Source organism: Pyrus communis, chromosome 2, assembly GCF_041283825.1.
Source record: "Pyrus communis isolate YQ-2024b chromosome 2, ASM4128382v1, whole genome shotgun sequence".
Lineage (NCBI taxonomy): Eukaryota > Viridiplantae > Streptophyta > Magnoliopsida > Rosales > Rosaceae > Pyrus > Pyrus communis.
The window spans coordinates 21,141,506-21,162,117 of NC_142566.1; the positions used below are offsets into that span (position 1 = coordinate 21,141,506).

At 33.8% G+C, this 20,612-nt stretch overlaps 1 pseudogene across 1 annotated transcript; it reads left to right on the top strand.

The window, feature by feature from the left end:
* The first annotated feature begins 2,659 nt into the window (after positions 1-2,659).
* LOC137746477 (cytochrome P450 711A1-like) lies at positions 2,660-5,436 on the top strand (annotated as a pseudogene). The gene is made up of 5 exons (XR_015952195.1): positions 2,660-2,895; positions 3,234-3,383; positions 3,686-4,467; positions 4,576-4,671; positions 4,746-5,436. The product of XR_015952195.1 is annotated as a cytochrome P450 711A1-like (transcript).
* Positions 5,437-20,612: the final 15,176 nt, after the last annotated feature.

Here is a 20,612-nt window from a genome sequence, read left to right on the forward strand (position 1 = left end):
CATGCTTTCTTTGAATTGTTAATAACTATTTAAACTATCTATATGTCTTGATGATTGGCCACCATTAGGACATGTAGACATGTAATTTAATGCAATTTATGTTAGAATATCACGTTGAAATTGAGTAGGGCTTCTTGTGATTGATAATTATAATTTCACTTAAGACGAATATCATGCTTTTAAAGGTTACATGGTTTTTAAAAAAGTTTTCACAAAACTTAATGAGTCTTGCACGTTCATATTTTTTATTTGAATATCATTGACAAGTTCCATGTTAGATATATATTATAGCTTGAATATCATAAGTAGAATATGCATTAGAAAAACTTAACTTCAAAGCATGTATGTGTATTAACTCATAAGTAATTGATATTACTATTTAGGATTGTTTATGGTGATGCTAAACCCTAGTGCCTTTTTACAATTGAATTTCCAAAACTATTTGCTTTTCTTGCTGCCAATTTCAATCATTGTCAATTACTCTTATTTTCTGTTTTATTACTCAACTTCACAATTTCAATTTTTTTCTAAATTTTGTGTTAAATAGTTAAATAAGAATAGATAAAGCTATTCATATCAATTCTAGTGGAGAGCGACCCTAATTGAAATATATCTACTACAATTACTTTGTTTTTTTTAAAATGTTTTATAAATGTTTTTAATCCTATTTTCGTATGTGGTAGAAATCTATCACAAAGAAAAATAACGTGTTCCGATAGAGAGATGGGTACGTACATCAAACCTACATGGGTTGAACTTCGTCGGGTGTGCAAACAGATCTGGATTCATGTGTATGCGAGTCACGTCAGCATTCACCCCCCACCCTTTCTTTATTTCAAAGCCTGCAATTGCATTGTGATAAATTAAGATCAAACAAGCTTTTATTAAAAGAAATATTGAAAGAAAAATCTATCTATCCTCTCCGAGCTTCTCTATGAGACGGGAAACACTTCCGCTGCAGTGCTAGCTGTGGTAATTCATGGCTTCGGACATCTATAAATAGATAAAATATTTGTATGCGCCGGTTATATATAACTTTTTTTTAAGTTATGTTCATTATAAATTGCCTTCTGTAGAGCAGTCACTGGTTGCGATCCGAGGAACCCACAAAATAACATTTGCCAACCTCAATGTCTCTTTCATAACCTGGAGAAAAAAACAAATGGAGCAGTAAAAATGTCAACGCGTTTGTACGCAAGAAAGCGCCACTATCAGTTTAATATTGGTGGAAGGTTGCATTATCAGAGATCTCTTTTCTATGTCGAATATAACAATCGAAATTAGCTAGGATGCATGCGATGCTAACCTTCGCGCAGTAGGGCATGTTTTTAATATCTTCATGTGTAGCTCGCTAATTACCAATTAGAATTAAACCTTGGGCATCTCCTAACCTCCACTTATGCTAATAGAATATATATTTTTTTAATGTTGTAGCATCTCCAATCTATGGCGAGAAGGACCATATACTTATGTAAGAGTTCATCGAAGATACTTTTGAAGAGTAGCAAATATTAAGCAAGCATAGCTCTTTGAGTAATCACCATCGACTCTTTTCATGGTGTTGGTCATGCGTATGGTCATTATTAAGTTACCGATTCTACGCATCTTGGCTGGATGGGTAGACAGCCACTAATGATTGTAGGCTTTTATATATTATTTGTTTAGAATCACATTGATAGTAAAAAGACAGTATTAAGTTAATGTATACATGGTTAGGTTCAATACTCATATGTAAAAATGAATGAATGAATAAGTATTAAACTGAGACATATTTAATTAGGTTGAAAATGGTGCAACCTTTCAATTTTTTTATGTATATTTTATTGAAGAAAGTTCTAGTACATAAATCTATCATCAGTGGTGGGTATAGAATTTGAATCTTGAGAGTTTTAGTGTGAAAGTACAAGTTTTTTTTAGACAGAAACATAATGCAAAGTGTGCAAAATAATTTCAATTTATTTACTGAGGTATTTCGTCAAACACTTAATGGGTTTGTTTTTATCAGCCAAACCTTGTTGCGTGCATGCAACAAATATCGACATATGTCAAGCAATTTGATGTGTGATATCGAGATAATTTATCGAATATTGTAGATGCAACCTGTTGAGATATGCCTAGCAGACATTACGTTAAATATTTGGTGGGCACAAAGACATTCGTACCAAACATTCGGAAGGTCCTTAGAAGACCTTCACATGTATATTTTCGGATTCCAAATGATCCTGGGCCACCTTAATCTCTATGTACATACGCCCATGTTTATCATGCAGATATATCATATACGAATGATTGAAAATTTTCACTTGATTTGTGAAGACAAATTTAGATAGAATTCCAACATTTATTGTGGCATCCTAAAATAAGAGATTCACATCCACAAAAAGACAAATGAATTAAAATACAAAACGAGGAAGGAAACATTAACCACAAAAGACCAAATGTTTGTGCAATAAATTAAACATTGGGGTTATGCGGAATAAGTCCAAACTTGTACTTATGCCAAGTAGAATATTTTCTTAAATGTTATAGCATCTTCAATCTGTAGCGACAAGGACCATATACTTCTATAAGAGTTCATCAAAGAATCTTTTGAAGAGTAGCAAATACTAAGCAACCATAGCGCTTTGAGTAATCAGGATTTAGAAACTGATAGGCAGCAACAAGCATGGAACTGCAGTTATTGTTCACCAATGGTTTTCTGGTATCAACATCGACCCTTTTCACGGCGTTGGCAATGTTTGTAGGAGTTTTGAGTTACTTGTATGGGCCGTACTGGAGGGTGAGAAGGGTACCTGGCCCTCCAGTTATCCCCTTGCTAGGACACCTTCCCTTGCTGGCAAAGTATGGTCCTGATGTATTCTCAGTTCTTGCCAAACAATATGGCCCTATTTTCAGGTTAGTATGTATACATGCGTATGTATATTTCATGTATACATATATATATATATATATATATATATATATATATAGCAGATTTGCATTTGTAATCTCCTTTGCGACAAAAAATTACGTCTTCTTTTCTACAATTTTTTCCCAAAGAAATTTCATAAAATCTTATACGTTATATGATTGAAATGTATGGTTCGACTGGATAATGGTTGGCAAATATATGACCTCGTAATAAATGGTATATTTTAGGCATGTCACTTTAGTTCTGAATTTGTTAAAATTGGTCGCGCGTGCGTATGGCCATAGCATAGCTATTAAGTTTTTGATTCTACACATCTTGGCAGGTTTCATATGGGTAGACAGCCACTAATAATTGTAGCAGATGCAGAGCTTTGTAGAGAAGTAGGAATAAAAAAATTCAAAGATATCAACAGAAGCATTCCGTCTCCCATCGCAGCTTCCCCACTCCATCAGAACGGTCTCTTCTTCACCAGGTATTTGTTGTACGGGCTATATACGACAGTGGTTATGAAACTTATACTCCTATTTAACTTTGATCCTTCCATTCAGTTCATAGATTCTATGGTCAATTAAATTGCGTTATATGATCCCAAAACATACGACAAAAACTGGCAGGTGGGCTAAAGTGCGATACATGATGCAATTAGATATGACCATAGAATTTAAAAATTGTATTGAAAGGAGCAAAGTGAAATATAGTGTAGAATATCTATCAGTTACAGTAGTCATCAAATTTATTGAATGATCTGATGGAATTCAAGCGTATATCCTGCAGGGATGCAAGATGGTCAATGATGCGAAACACTATATTATCGTTGTATCAGCCATCACACCTGGCCAGCCTTGTGCCCACAATGCAGTCATTCATCGAGTCTGCAACTCAAAAGCTCGACTCCTCCAAAAAAGCAGAAGATATTACCTTTTCCAACCTCTCCCTCAGGTTGGCCACTGATGTAATAGGACAAGCTGCATTGGAGTCAACTTTGGCCTCTCTAAACCGGAATCCATCAACGAATCAATTGACAAGATTGACAGCAAAGACAACAACGATGATGACCAAGTCTCAGATTTTATTAACCAACACATCTATTCCACTACTCAGCTTAAGATGGACTTATCCGGTTCCTTCTCAATCATACTGGGATTACTTGCCCCTATTCTCCAGGAGCCATTTAGGCAGGTCTTGAAAAGAATTCCTGGGACAATGGACTGGAAAGTTGAGCGTACAAACCGGAAGTTGAGTGGCCGGCTTGATGAGATTGTGGTGAAAAGAATGAAAGACAGTGGACGCGGTTCAAAGGACTTCTTGTCACTCATAATGAATGCAAGGGAATCGGAAACTGTTGCAAAGAAAGTCTTCACTCGAGACTACATTAGTGCGGTTACTTATGAGCATCTCCTAGCTGGATCAGCTACTACATCATTCACATTGTCTACTTGGTAGCCGGACACCCAGAAGTCGAAAGGAAGTTGCTGGCGGAAATTGATGGATTTGGACCTCCTGATCAGATGCCAACTGCTCATGATCTTCAACACAAATTTCCTTACATTGAACAGGCATGTCTTCCGAATTTCATATAAATTTAGACTTTCGTAAAATCTTTGAAATTCCAAGGGCTTTATTTACTTGATAATCATGACTTCCTAGTGATTTTTCAAATGCAGGTTATTAAAGAGGCAATGAGGTTTTACCTGGTTTCACCATTGGTTGCAAGAGAAACATCTAGAGAAGTCGAAATAGGAGGCTATCTTCTACCAAAGGTATTGTTCTACTTTTCCCATGTGAAGTGGATATGAGCGCAAACTTTATGGGACTAATTTTTTTCGAGGAGCAGGGGACTTGGGTGTGGCTAGCACTCGGAGTTTTAGCGAAAGATCCAAACAACTTTCCGGAACCAGACACGTTCAGGCCAGAGAGATTTGATCCAGATTGCAACGAAGAGAAACAAAGGCATCCTTATGCTTTTGTACCGTTTGGAATCGGGCCTCGAGCATGCATTGGCCAGAATTTTTCACTACAAGAATTAAAACTCTCGCTGATTCATTTATACCGGAAGTATGTATTCCGACACTCTCCCAACATGGAAAAGCCTCTGGCGCTTGAGTACGGCATTGTTCTTAATTTCAAGAATGGTGTCAAGGTTAGAGTCGTAAAGCGATGATCATGCACTGATTAGTAATCAACATGCCTCATCAATCTTTTATCCTTTGTTTTACTTAGCCCTGGCTGGCTGCCGAACGGGTTCAGTTGTGTACGGTTGAGAGTCGAGACCATGCCAAACGTTTGTGCTGGGAATCGGTTCTGGTTTGCCGAACATTTCGCGAAACCAAAATTTCTCAAAACGTAGTCACTAGCAAATCTTGGAAGAAATGCCATTACTCTATTTAGATGTCCCCAAGACGACGTTTTCGTCTTTCATTCTTCAAAATTTGTATCAATGTGTCAATGAACGTGGAAGAGGATGGAGTATGGTTGAACATCATCTTCATCCTTCTATCAACTTCCATTAAATTTTAGGGAGTTTAAATAAAAAGGACATCTTCAAACTTTTTAGTACAAAAAATTATCTAATAATTTTATTTAATGAAAATAGCTTAAATTTTGAGGAGTACTCAGAGATCATCAGGGCTCTTGGATTGGGGGCTCTTGGATTGTGAGTTTTTCAGCTAATATGGAGTAGGAGAAGTCCTTGAAGCTGAACTGTGGGGTCTCTTTTTAGGTTTGAAAATGGCTTTGGACAAGGGTACTAGGAGAATACTTGTGGAAATTGACTCTGCTGTTTTAGTGTAACCAGGCATGAGTTGCATCCCTTGGCTTCTTTGTTATATGGCTATAATCACTTGATTGCTCAATTTGATTAATGTGATTTAATGAAAAACTAATGAAAATGGCTTGAAAACTTTGAGTTTTAACGATAAAGACAAAATAAAAGATAAAGTGAATAGTACTAGGATTGACTTTTTAGTGTAAAAATGTGGTTTTGCGTTAAAGTGTACAATACTGGAAGCTTTTCGTTAAAGTTCTCGTGATTTAAGTCATATTTATGGGGAAAGGGATATGGTGGTTGATAGTTGGCAAAGTTGAGTTTTTCTTTGGACTTGGGCTATGTTATGTTGGATGACCCTCCTCCTTCAATCATTAGCTTACATCTAGATAATATTTCTTGGGTTGCTAGGACTTGGGTTATTTGTGTAAGCCTTTTGGGCTGATGGTCTTCCTTCTTTAGCGTTTTTGCTTGGGCTTTGGGCCCCTTCGTAACATAAAAAAAAAAAAACTTTAATTTTAATAAAAAAGAAAAAAATTTAATATAATAAAAAATTAATTAAAAAAAATGACTTGCACCCTTACTATTTCTTAAAATGAACATCGACTAATTTTTAAATTGGCTATTTTTGAAACTGAACACGGGTACTACCACTATTTCTTAAACTGAACACTGGGCTATCACTATTTATTAAAATGAATACTGACTACTTTTTCAATTAATTATTTATAGAACTGAATACGGATATGATGTTATTTCTTAAACTAACTATTTCTGAAACTAAAGAAAGATGGTCGTGCACCTTGAACGTGCTTTGGTTGGTTTTTTTTTTCTTTTCCTTTTCTTTCTTTAGTCCTTATTATTAAATAAAGTTATTAAATGAAGTCATTTTTATTTATTTTTTTTATTAATTTTATATTATAATGCTGGCGTGACATGCATGCATGTGGAGCCTACAAACAAATATTGTAGCACTACGTGGTTTATTACCCACATGTTCAGCCCTAGTCAATTGAACTTTTAATTTGAAGTTTAGTCTCCACTGAACGGCCGTCTGAGGACATTTTGTTGCATATGTCGACATATGTGTGGAAGAGACTTCAATGAAATTCTTTGGGATGATGAAAAATCTGGTGGAAGAAAAGTGAGATTTAATCGTCCCAGATACCTACAGAATTTTATGAACAAGACTGAATTGTTGGACTTGGGTTTCAAGTGACCTAAATTTTCTTGGAGAGGAAATATTAGATAGAAGTCTAATTAATGGGAAGTGGCAGGAATGGTGGTTGAATACAACAGTTACACATGGTTTTGTGATGGGTTCGGATCACTGTCTGCTTATTGTTAATTGCGAACCAGAGATTGTTAAAGGTAAATGTCGTTGCAGGTTTGAAGCCTATTGGACTAAAGAAGAAGAATGCAGAGAGATTATTAAAAAAAGCTGGGATGAGGAGTTTGAAGGTGACTGGTTGGTGAAATGGCAAAAGAAACTCAATCTATGTCGAAGTAGGTTAAAGGAATGGAGCAAAAGAAAGTTTAGACAGAGAAACATACAAATTGGAGAATTAATACAGCATTTGGGTAATCTTCTATTCAATTGGAAGGAAAATGTTGATCAAATTCATTCCATTTCTATGCAGCTTGATAGTTTATGGGGGCAAGAAAAGAGTTATTGGCAGCAGCGCTCAAGAATTAAATGGTTGCAAGACGGAGATGCTAATACTTCTTTTTTCCATCCATTCACGGTGTAAAGGAGAAGGCAAAACAAGATTATGAAGCTCAAAGATGGTAACGGGCAATGGGTTGAAAATTTTAAACAGATAAGAAGAGTTGTAGAGGATCACTACAAGACTTTATTGTAAAACCATTTGTGAATGACAATGAATTATGCCGAGAATCTTTGAGAGAGTAGTTGACTTGGTAATCAAGTTAATGAAATCTTTTATGATTCTTGGAGCCTTAAAGGAATAAACATATTGGAGTCCTAATTACTTGCAATCAATTTATGGCCCTTTTATTAAGAGAATACAAGGTATAAGAGTCATGATGGGACTCTAATTGATTAGAAAAGATTAGGGTGGATATCCTTTCCGTTAATAGGGTGGAATTGGTTGAAACCCTAGCTATATAACCAAGAAGCAGTCCCTGCTTCCATACCGTTGAAATCTCACAAAACTACAAACCTATTTCGCTAGTAGAATTCATAAAGAGGTATTGGAAGTAGAAGACTACTTCTGTTATTCATTCAATGGCGACTCCATCAGGTAAGTCATCCTTGCGACTAATGTGATGCTATGATTTGGTTGTTACTGATCTGTTTTTTCATGTTGGTAATCCTAACACTGCGTTGGTGATATTGTTAGCTTAATTCTTATGTAATTCTTACATGTGGTATCAGAGCCACCCAACGTGGCTAGGGTTCTTTATTTTTACTAAAGGAACTGAGGTATATATATTTGATTCTGGTTAAATTAATGCTTCCGCTATACTCTGACCAATTCATCTGCAATTTCTTTTAAAATCAATTGCATGATGAATAATTACATGGTATTCTTCGAGTTGTGTTTGTTACATTTATGCAGAGAAGTACATACATTCAGAGTAGTGAAAACACTTGAATGATCCTGGTTAAATGCTTCCGCAATCCTGAATTAGTTTGTTGTAAACTTGCTGCATATTTCGCACGCATCAAAACTGAAATGCTTGCAGAATGGCATCAAGTAGAAGGAGTACCAGACTTCAACAAATGAAGTAAAACTTTAGGAATCAATATCATTTATCTATCACTAAACGACTTGACAGATAAATTGATGATTGATTTTATTTTGGATGAACCATGTGAGTGTTTGCTCAATGGTTCTTGGTTAGAGGTTCAACTGATTAACATAAGCTTGAGACGCAAATATTTTTCCGGCGGCTTTTGGCTCTATTCGGCATTTTTCATTACAAATTCTCTCCGGAAAGGTATGAAATTGTTCTTCGCAATTTAATCTCCATCTCATTTGGTTGAATTGAAATTAAGCTTTTGGTTCCAACTAAATCGATTAAGTTAAGAGTTCATGCTTCTGCTTATGTTTTAAATTTTTAAATTTAAATTTGGTAAGTTCTCTATTACAATCTTGTGATATTATTTTGAGGTGATGGAAATTAACCTTATGGATACTAGTTTCCTGGTTGAGCCATGGTATATGATTTCATACTTTAAAATTTGGATTTGGATACCATGGCACAAATGTGTCGTATGTAGGCACACAAGTTCATATCTTAGTTGAATGTATGAACTAATTTTACAGAAATTTAGAAGGTTTAGAAAACTTTTCAAGTCCCAAATCTCTCAATCTTGAGAAGCTTGAGTTATATGTATCTTGTTCACATGTTTTTTGGGATTTTCATATTCATGAATCTATTACCCTTGTATTGAAGAGAAGAATTGCACGGGTAATGTTGAGATTTTTTGCCTATATAAACTTATATTTTAACTACATTGGCTTATTTATTGCATGATTTAACATTGTAGTCCGGTCCATAATTTTTTGGAATGATGAATTAAAGGATGGTAGTGTGGCTTTTGCATTGAAATTCCATATGGTTAACAAATTTGGATATTTTGCTGATGTAGAATTTAAGCGAAGTTGTCTAAATGACTAAATCTTTTTCTTTTATGGTGAAAAGGGATGCCTTGCTTGTTGTAATCATCAAAAGAATGAAATTTTTGTTACCTATTTGCATTTTGTGTAGCAAACATATAGTGAGTGGTCATTGTTTAGCCAAATTCTCATCAATGCATATTTATCTGACAGCTCTAGAACAATAATTTGATAAATTTTCCTAACTCGAATTTTGATGAAATTATGTCATGTCATGTTATATAATGAATTCTATACATGCAAAAATTTTCACGTCTTTTGGACAAGAAATGGATTTATGGTAAAATTTGAAGTGTGATACCATGTTGCTGGAATTCTGCAGACTTCTGTAGAATAGTGTGTTTGTAATATTATTTTAATATATTTATGTAATTGATAAATTCATGAAATTTTAGTATGATATACATTGAGATATTTATTTCAAATCTGAAAATTCTCACGGGCATTGGTTTGAAAATAAATCATTAGTGAATTTTTAATCTCGAGACTGTACTGCAGCACATTCCATTTCGATTTTATTCTTAGCCCACTTTTAAGATTGCAAAAATTATGGAACTTTTGGTGACAATAAATGTATATGTCTAATTCATTTCTGGAGATTCTCATGCATATTGGAGACAAATTGAATTTTTGGTGAATTATTTAGTCTCAGGTATGTACTGCAGAATTTTTGGCGTTTCTGCAGCACATCCCATTTCTAATTTTCTTTTAGTACACTTTTAATCTCTCAAAAATTATGAAATTTTGGGAATTAACAGATTTGTATGTTTACCTTATGTCTGAAAATTTTCATGCATATCGGATGAACAATGAATATTTGGTGAATTTGTAATCTCAGGTCTGTACTGAACATTTTCTGCATTTGCTGCACCTCTCTTTTCGAATTCATATTTTGGCTCGCTTAAAAGTTTTAAAAATCATGAAATTTTGTGAAATAGTAGCCATATATGTCTAGTGCATACCTAAAAATTTTCATGGCAATCTAACGAGAATTGATTTTGAGTGAATTTGCAAACTAAAGTAGTATTGCTAAGTTTTTTGAATTTCGAAAACTACATATGTTCTGAAATATTGTTTTCAGTGATTTGTGCACATCTAATGGTATCAACTATTTGACATGTTTAATTGATCCTATTTGTTCTTATCTTGTGCAAATTCTCAATACTAATGATTTCTATTAAGCAACATTGATTAAATTTGGTTGAAAAGAATGTATTGGTTTGTTTTGCGCAAACCAATATTTTGGTCATCAATTATGATTATGATGATCATTGTCTTTTGAGACAAAAATTGAAAAGTGATATCAGTTTACTAATTGATCATTTTGTTCTCCATCGAATAACTGAATAATCATGCTTCCTCTTTCGAGAACTCTATTGTTCAATTTTAATAGCGACATACTCTTGTGTCTGATTTAATCTTTTGAGAATCATTGAATATCCAACAAAACGGTTATTTAATACTGTTCGAAAAGATTATTTTGAAAAATCAGAATTCTAATTTATAAGGTGAATACTTTTGTCCCAATGGGAATTTCAGGAAATCACTCACCAATTATAAATTAGTATTATAGCAAATCATAAAGTACTTCTAACATATTTTCATCTGGCCAAAGCTGTTGAATTTATATGTATTTTGTGTATTTTATGTTTTGGCTAGCTATGCAGGTATTTTCTTTGCATGATTAGTTTCTGCCCAAAGGTGTAACAATCATGCAATTTGGAGTTTGTTCGATCCTCCACAACTCGATGACTTCCATGACGAATCTTGTAGAATCAAGAATGAGTAGGTAAATTTGCCAATCTTTTGCCTTAATTTTCTGTAAGTTCTAAATTGGATTAAATTTATTGTTGAAAAATTGATGTTGTTGAGATATCTATGTGTTTACTTTAATCGACTTTGTTTTAGAATTAAAACATAAATTTTGAGTTTGGATTCTCTTATTAGGTTTCATTTTAATTTATGACCTAATCTTTAAACATATGTGAGTCTTATCTCATACACTAAAATAAATTTTGTAGCCATTGGTTTATCTAATCACTTGTCACTTGTAGATCGATTAATAATGTTGAGATATTGTTCCTTATATAAGCCTAATTTTGCTACATATAGATTGGTTTATTATGTCCAAACCAACTATTTTGTAACTCAACAAATTTATTTAAGAAATTTTCGTGTTTTGAGCATATTAAAGATTGTAAATTGGTTTTATTTAAATTATGATTAATTCTGAAATTTTGGTAGAGCTTACACTACGTTTATTGATTCAACTAGCCTATATTTTGTTATATGAAAACCACTTTCTCCAGTGTTTAATCTTGCAATTTTGAGTGTTTGCCCAAGTGGGAGAAATAATGTATTATGGGCTTCGCACTCATCAATTCTGCATGTTTTTAATAGTCATAGTTTTGGTAGATACAACGGACATTATCATACTTGTTTATATTTTATTTGTTATATATGCAACTAAACGTGTAGGAAATTCAAGAAGGGTTAATGAGTATATTCTGCTCAAAAGTGTTTTGCTTATTAATTCTTGTATGTTGTTCAAGAAATTGGACTTGTGATTTATATTTTATTGATGAATATTTAATCTGCTCAAAAGTGTTTTCTTATTCAGTACAACTATAAATCAATGTATAGTGAAGCATGGAATTGACAAGATGGTATATACTTCATCTGCTCAAAAGTGTTGAAGCTATATACGTTTACCCTTGTATTTTATGTTTTAGCTATGCAAACCTAATATAATTAGTTTCTGTCCAAAGATGATTCTAGAATTATATGCTTTTGATGCATTAGAAAACATTTAGTTAAAGTTTTCTATTTCTGTCAAATGTTAGATGAACAAAACTGACCAAATGATTTTGTATAGTTTTTCAGTCACAAGTGTCACTTCCCTACAAATATCTAGAATAAAGATGTTGAGCTCACAAATTTTATGTTTTATATCCCATGACTAATGTTTTGCAAATGGGAGTTTTTGAAAGGTATTTGTTTCATTTTGTAGACATTTACATAGTTTTGTTTTACTCTCTTAATCAGTGGGAGTAATAATACTTTATCTATATATAATTTTGTCTCTGTTGATCAGTGGAAGTAAGAGATGACCTTTTGTGTTAAAAATTTGAAGTGTTAGTGACTGATACTTTAAGAGTAAATTTTGTTCATAAGTTTTAATAAGAGGTCTTGATTTTGTAAACAATATGTCGTATTTTACTTGTTCTCTTATTATATTCTAAATTGACAGAAAAGTTGGATTTTGTTACCAACCTTGTTGAGTTCTTTTGTGAACTACTTTTGTACTGGTTTTCAGTTCGACTATTGTGAGCTAATGTTTTGACTATTAGCTCTTGATATCATGACTTTGTTAGTAACATAGTGCTTTGAGTTAAGTGTGCATGTAATCATGGAGTGCAAGGAACTGTCCAATGTGTGCCTTGTTTTCCTTGGTTCTGCATTTAGTCTCAAAGTGACAAGTTACTTAAAATGTATGATTGCATACTTTAGTGGACTCAAGTGATCACCATATATATTTATCTCGTTAAGGGGTTCTCATTGACATCCAAGTGGGAGAATGTAAAACCATTTGTGAATGACAATGAATTATGCCGAGAATCTTTGAGAGAGTAGTTGACTTGGTAATCAAGTTAATGAAATCTTTTATGATTCTTGGAGCCTTAAAGGAATAAACATATTGGAGTCCTAATTACTTGCAATCAATTTATGGCCCTTTTATTAAGAGAATACAAGGTATAAGAGTCATGATGGGACTCTAATTGATTAGAAAAGATTAGGGTGGATATCCTTTCCGTTAATAGGGTGGAATTGGTTGAAACCCTAGCTATATAACCAAGAAGCAGTCCCTGCTTCCATACCGTTGAAATCTCACAAAACTACAAACCTATTTCGCTAGTAGAATTCATAAAGAGGTATTGGAAGTAGAAGACTACTTCTGTTATTCATTCAATGGCGACTCCATCAGGTAAGTCATCCTTGCGACTAATGTGATGCTATGATTTGGTTGTTACTGATCTGTTTTTTCATGTTGGTAATCCTAACACTGCGTTGGTGATATTGTTAGCTTAATTCTTATGTAATTCTTACATTTATTTGCTTCTGACGGGCCAAGAGATTGGGGCACAATTGTGGAATGTATTGAGCCGAAGGTAACCGCGGAGATGAACCTTACTCTCACTTGCTCGTTAAGAGGTGATGAGATTGAAGAAGTGGTGTTTCAAATGGGGGGCTTGAAGGCGCCAGGTCCTGATGGATTTAAAGGAATCTTCTATCAATGCTATTGGGATGTAATTTCCCAGGAGGTGAAAGGAATTGCCAACAATTTCATGAATGTGGAGGCTAGCCGTAAAAATTAAACTCCACGCAGATTGTTCTAATCCCCAAAGGCCCAAATCCGGAGACCGTAGCTCAATTCAGACGTATAAGCTTGTGCAATTTCTCTTATAATGTATTTTCTAAAATTCTTGTTAATCGTCTTAAACACCTCTTACTGAAATTAATTTCTCCAATGCAGAATGCTTTTGTTTCTGGTCGGGAAATTCAGGATAATATCATGATAGCCCATGAGATATCCGAAAAATAAGTTTGAGTTAGGAATAAAATTGGATATGAATAAGGCTTATGATTGAGTGGAATGGGCCTTCCTGAAGGAGGTCATGATCAAAATGGGATTCGATATGAGGTGGATTGATTTAATCATGGAATGTGTGGTCTCGGTTGATTTTTCCATCATAATCAATGGCAAGCCAGGTCAGAAGTTTCTCCCTTCCCACGGGCTTCGACAAGGGGATCCTCTTTCACCCTATCTATTTATGTTTGTAAGTGGTGTTCTCTCTTTGCTCATTCAAAAAGTTGTGGATTTGAATTATATTGAAGGAGTAAAAATGAGCTCAAATAGCCCAAACATTTCACATATGTTCTTTGCGGATGACACTTTAATTTTCATCCAGACCATAGAACAAAATTGCAAGAATATTGTTCAGATTTTAAACGCATATTGTGCAGAGTCCGGCTAGCAGGTTGGCCTCAATAAATCAAGTGTCTATTTCAACAATAATACCCCAAGAAATGTAAAGGAGGAATTAGGTGAAATTTTGGGAATGCCAGTAGTGGAGAATCCTGGAACTTACCTCGGTCTCCCAACAATCTGGGGTAAGTCAAAACGGCAAGCTTTGGGCTATGTTAAAGAATATTTGATGAGGAAAATTCAAGGTTGGAAACAAAAGCTACTATCACAGGCGGGGAAAGAAGTGCTTATCAAAGCTGTAGCTCAAGTTGTACCAGTTTACCCAATGAATATCTTTAAATTTCCTACAAGTATTTGTAAAGAATTTGATTCTCTTTTAGCAGGATTCTGGTAGGGTCAGAATAATGAAGGAAAAAAGATCCGTTGGGTCAGCTGGGAAGTGTTAGGCTTGCCGAAACAAGATAGAGGATTAGAGTTCAGAAATTTTCAAGAATTTAATGTTGCTTTTCTGGCTAAATAGTGCTGGAGAATGGTGAATGAACCGGATTCGTTATGGGTCAGATTTATGAAAGAAAGATATGAGCCCCTGTGATGATTTATTTTAGTTTAAGTCAGCCAAAAAGAACTTTCAGGCTTATAAATTGAGTTTTGTATCGCCTTATAGGCTATGTTTGGATGTGAAATTTTCAAGTTCCAAGAAATTAAGCCAAGCTAGAAAGAAATAGACTACAAAATGTTAGATATCAAAGATTAAAAAATGTCTTTCACGATCATTTGCAAAGACATAAAAAGGATTTGTAAATTCAACCCCTTGAATTTTCGAAATTTCTCACCCCAAACATGACTGTAGGGTTTAAAGCTATAAACCAAAACAAAAAATCTTCGATCCATCAATAAAAATATCTCATTTGCAAACCCTTTTTCCCCCTAGTGTGATTAACTCCATATTATTATATTTGAAAATGTGGTAGAAAAATGCCTGAAATTGAATCACTTTTTTTTTTCTTCCCACTTACAACACTCACACTATCAAGTTTACTAAAATCTTAGTATATATGGTACATAATTACCTGTGAAGTGGTGAAAGTGTGCTTATTGACGTTGCTTTTGTGTTTATATGTCCGTTTAAAAAAATAATTACTGGCATGTGAACCACTCAGTCACAGAGGAAAGAAAAGGCCAATGATTCTTCGTTTGTTTGGGGCCTCTTATTCTCCAATATAATGCGTGTTAGCAAACAGTGCTAGCTTTTCTTGCCTTCGTGGGTCTCAAGTACCTATACCTTCTGGAGAGTACATTTCTAATGCGCGGAATCATTCCCGATTTCCATATAAATAAAGTAACAATAAGCTGAGAATGCAAAATGTGAGAAGTTTTAGTTAACTAGAGTATCCGTGTGACTTAACATTTGGGGTGGTACGACACTTAATTTGTATTCACGACAAGAGTTTGACTCTCGTTTTCTTCTATCTTGACTTGAGTTAAACAAAACAAATCCATAACATGTCATTGTTTCATTTTTTTTCTGTCAGAAACTTTGCACCAGCGTGTGTCATGCTTCACTCGTATTGATCGGAAGTATTTTTATTCATACCTGACTTTTATTAATTTTGCATTATTTCATTAGAAACCCTTAAAGATGTATAGCATGATGAATTGTCTCTAAAGTATACCATTGTCTATATGAATTTCAATCCTACTTTGTCAAGAAGTTTCAGAAGTACACCAATTGTTGAGTGTTGTTATAAATTATAACTGCATGTATTGAAAACTGAAAATGAAATTGTTATCAAATAATCCTTAGTTATCTATGAGTAAAAAAATGTCTACCTTATCTTTTAATACATATGATATTATTTAGGGGTGGGGGAGTGGGTTCAATAAGAGATTTTTCAATGTGTCCAGAATAAGGAATGGTACCTCATATGTTATTATACAAGTGGACGGAAGTTTTTCTTTTCAAGTGTTCCTCTATATAATGACATATGGCACATGTGCCCATGTTTCGGGCATAAGGAAAAATCTCTTTAAATCTTATAATGAGCTAACCATAATAATTTAGTTCGAATTAACATTTGATGAGAATCAAATCTTAAAACTATTACTTAAGTATAGAAGAATATAACTAAAAATATAGTACTAAGTGGCAAAGTCATAGAACCCTTGAATAATTAATTACAGTTAAAACGACATATCTTTGTTTACAACGATAATTAGGTGGTCTATCTCCACCAGCTAATTAAATAGTTTGTTCTTGTTGGTTTGTGCATAGCTATACATATATATAAATCAAAGAATCCTACAGCACCACTCGCAAACAATTTCTTTCGTTGGTGGCTGCTTGATACTTTGGAGACTTTTGTATCCATGATAATAGAAATGTTAAGAGAACTCTTAAAAGTGTGATTCTCTATGAAGATTCTGTTATCTTATAATTTAACGTCAATTTTTGTGTTAATATTATAAAAAATTATGCTAAAACATGAGGTTGCAGAGAGTCCAAATCCCACTTTTGAAATAATCCCCTTAACATTTCTCCTATGACAATATATGTCCAGACAAACACAGAGTTCATTTCTCTTCTTTGGTTAGGTAAAAGAACACTTGATAAATACATAATTCTTTGGAATCATCTGAATCGTACATAATTGTTAATAAAAAATGACTTGTAAGTAAAAGTTCACGTTAGCCTTCAAATTTAGTTAGTAATCGGGACAGCAACTTCTCCCCAAACATAGGTAATTAATTTATTCGCCAACAGGCCCAACACTACAAAAATAAAAATTGTATGATAGGGAACAACTGCAGGAAAGATTTAGACATACGCAACGACTTGCCACAGTCATTCTATTTAGCCGTTAGCGAATAGTATTACACAATGACACGCACGGTAATTGGAAAAAAAAAACGCAACAACTCGATTATGAGTTGTCAACTGTGATGGGTTAGGACTCACAATTGACCATTGTAAATTCTTAACATCGACAAAAATTAAACGGTGATATAAATATGCATAATTATTTTCCTTGTTTGAGCTATATATCATTTTGCAAAATACTTGGCTTTTGTACAAATTAAAGTTTTATATTTGTTTGAATTATTTGTATAATTTTAGAAGATGTTATTGATACTCTAAGTGTATTTTCATTTTTAAACGTAGAAAATTTGAAGTGTAAAATAATTATTTTAGAGTGCCAATACAATACACTTTTGACATGAATTAGTTGACTTGTATGTACAAGTGAACCAAACCTTAATAAAAACGCGTTGTTTGGTCTCTCTACTTCATTGAATAACAAGGCATCTTGGTGATTTCATAATATATTTAAGAGAATTTTAACAAAAAACTTTCGGGACTGTTCATTTTAACGAAAACACACATTTTTACATTAAAAAGTCAATCATAGTACTATTCACTTTACCCTTTATTTTGTCCTTATCGTTAAAACTCAAAATTTTCAAACCATTTTCATTAGTTTTTCTTATATTTAAAGCCATTTTGGACATATAAAGTGAGGACAAGGATTATATATAGATCATAACATATAATCAAAATAGTCCCTGTCCTTTGATTTGGATATCTTATTTGTCAACATATACTTTGTTTTGTTCTCTCATATATATTTTTCTATTTAGCTTGTGTTTTAATTTTCCTCACACAAATTGGTGTATCTAATATAAGTTATATATGTTGGTTGTTGGTTGATAGCATGGGGGAATCTAATTGTGTCAAATAAAAACAAGTCAATGAAACATATAGGTTGCACGCTCGTTTGGATATGCTTTTACAATAACTGAAAACGCTTTTAGAGAAAATATTTTTGGATTCCAAAAACACTTAAAGTGCTTTCTGCAAGAAACACAAGTTATGTGCTTATTTCAGGAAGCACTTTAAGTACTTTTTCAAGATTTATTTGCATCTTTACTAAAGATTGGTTCTAAAAATATTTTCATTAAAAACATTTTCAATCATTTTAAAATCACATCCAAACCAATTCTTCATCTCCTACCATTTAACAGGCTTAATTTTGATCAAGTTGGTGATACAAAGCATATGTTGGCTAAGTACGGTTTTTATATAAATTAAGGCCAATTGGACAAGCAATCGACCAGCTAAGATGAGCTTATCTAGCTAGGGAGGTGAACAACCCAAAGCTCCATATATGACACCGTCTTTATAGCTAGTTCAGAGAGAGAGAGAGAGGGAGAGAGAGAAAGAGAGAGAGAGTAAGCTCTAGCTCTTCAATGGTACAAAGGACTGTCCTCAAGGTTTATATACATTGCCAAAAATGCCAGAGGAAGCTTCTCAAGGCAGTGTCTGTCCTAGAAGGTAACATCATCATGTCCCCTCTTGAACCTTGTTTCCTTAAATTTCCTTGGCATAGATTAGTTATGTTTGTTTTCACTTGTTAGTCATTCAAAATAAGATTAATCACGATCTATAGTATGAACGTATGTAAGTATATGATATATGATATTATCAGCAATCCATGGGTGCATAAGCAACTGCTAATCATTGATTGATAAAGGCTTCCCACAACTTATCCTCACATCAATCAATAATTAAAAATCTCTCATGCACGTGTGGACGACTAGATTGAACTAGAACTCTAGCGTAGATCATTAAGCATTTAAACCTCAAAACCAAAAGTGTACAGTACTATTTGTCATATTAATCATCTCTGATCATTTCAGGTGTGGATAAACTTGAAGTTGATGCAGCCAAGGGAACTTTGACGGTAACAGGCGACTGTGATCCCTATGAAATAATTGTTCGAACTAGAAAAGCATGCAAATATGCCGAAGTAGTGAGTATTGGGCCTCCTCCTAAACCTCCAGAAAAGAAGCCCGAACAGACGAAACCTAAAGAGAAAGACCCGAAGCCCTTTCCCATGCCCTATTATTGCCCTGAGCCAAGGTGGGGCATTGTGAGGGTGGATCCCTGTTATGACCACAACCCTTCCTGCTCTATCATGTGAAAAAGTCAAATAGTCAACCCATGGTCAATTTGTCAAGTTCAATAATTTTGTATCGTGGTGGTTGTATGATCAATTTGTTAGTTTGGATTAGGGTTTGTTAAGCTCTTATTCGAGTGCTGATTGGCTGTAGATTTTTAATTGTTGATGCATCTATGTTAAACATTATTATTTTTCATGATGACTGACCTAATCATACTCTAAAAGTCATGTGATTTCAATTCGCAGACAAGAATAAAATTGAAGCTTGTAAAAATTAGAGTGATTATGTTGATGCCATTTTTCTTCTTCACACGCACACCTTTTCTTTTTATCTCTCGTTGATTCTATTTTGTTGGAATGCTTGGATGGACTTGTTGATTGTTGCATAATACCTTCACATTGACGTTTGTAAATAAGCGAGAACTAGACCTCAAACATCTAAAAGAAAATGCGGGTCCTAGGTTAAAATTTCGTTGTTCTTTCAACCGCTCGTATTGCTTTGATTTTCTCTTGGGAGTGCTGCCAATAGCCATGGAAATGATTGAAGATGATGTTGGAATGAAAGAATCGACACTGAGAGCTTGAGGTGCATGTTTAGCAAATAAGAGTGCATATGCTTTCGTTGGTGTTGGTTAGGCTTGAGTTTAGAAGATGGTTTGCAAGAGATTTTGGTGGCGGATGAGGTTTTTGCTGTGGTGTGATTGGAATTTTTAAGAGTAAGAATGGAAATTAAGTATGATGCTGGCTTTGTGTCCGATGTAACGAATCTTGTTACATAAAATTTGCTTACTTCTAGCCTTTTATTTTGTTTGATGATTCCTTTAAATAAAGGATTATGATTTTCACACATCCTTAACTACTTTTCCCACACCCCTTTATATTTTTTTAATACTTAATTGGTATCTTACTATTTAATCCTTCATATATACCCCTTCTTATTTAATCTTTCATTAATTACCATAAAAAAAGTAGGAAGGGTATATATGGAAGATTAAATAGTAGGATACCAATTAAGTATTGGAAAATAGAGAGTGATGTGGGAAAAGTAGTTAAGAGTGTGTGAAAATCACAATCCTAAATAAATATGTTCTATGTTTTCTGTTAGTGTTGTTGAAAGCAGAACTAGTAATTAGAATATGAAGCCGTAACAAGGTAGTCATACTATACAATCTCAACAGGAACTTCAAAAGTTTTATTACAAATTTAGTCTCTTTAACATTACCCAATTCATAAAAACATAATAACAAATTTAATCTCCGTGGTATTATCCGATTTGTAAAAAAACATAATAATTTCAGGTTGGTGACGTGGCTCCTAAATCCAAACTTCATCTGAAATTGCAGAT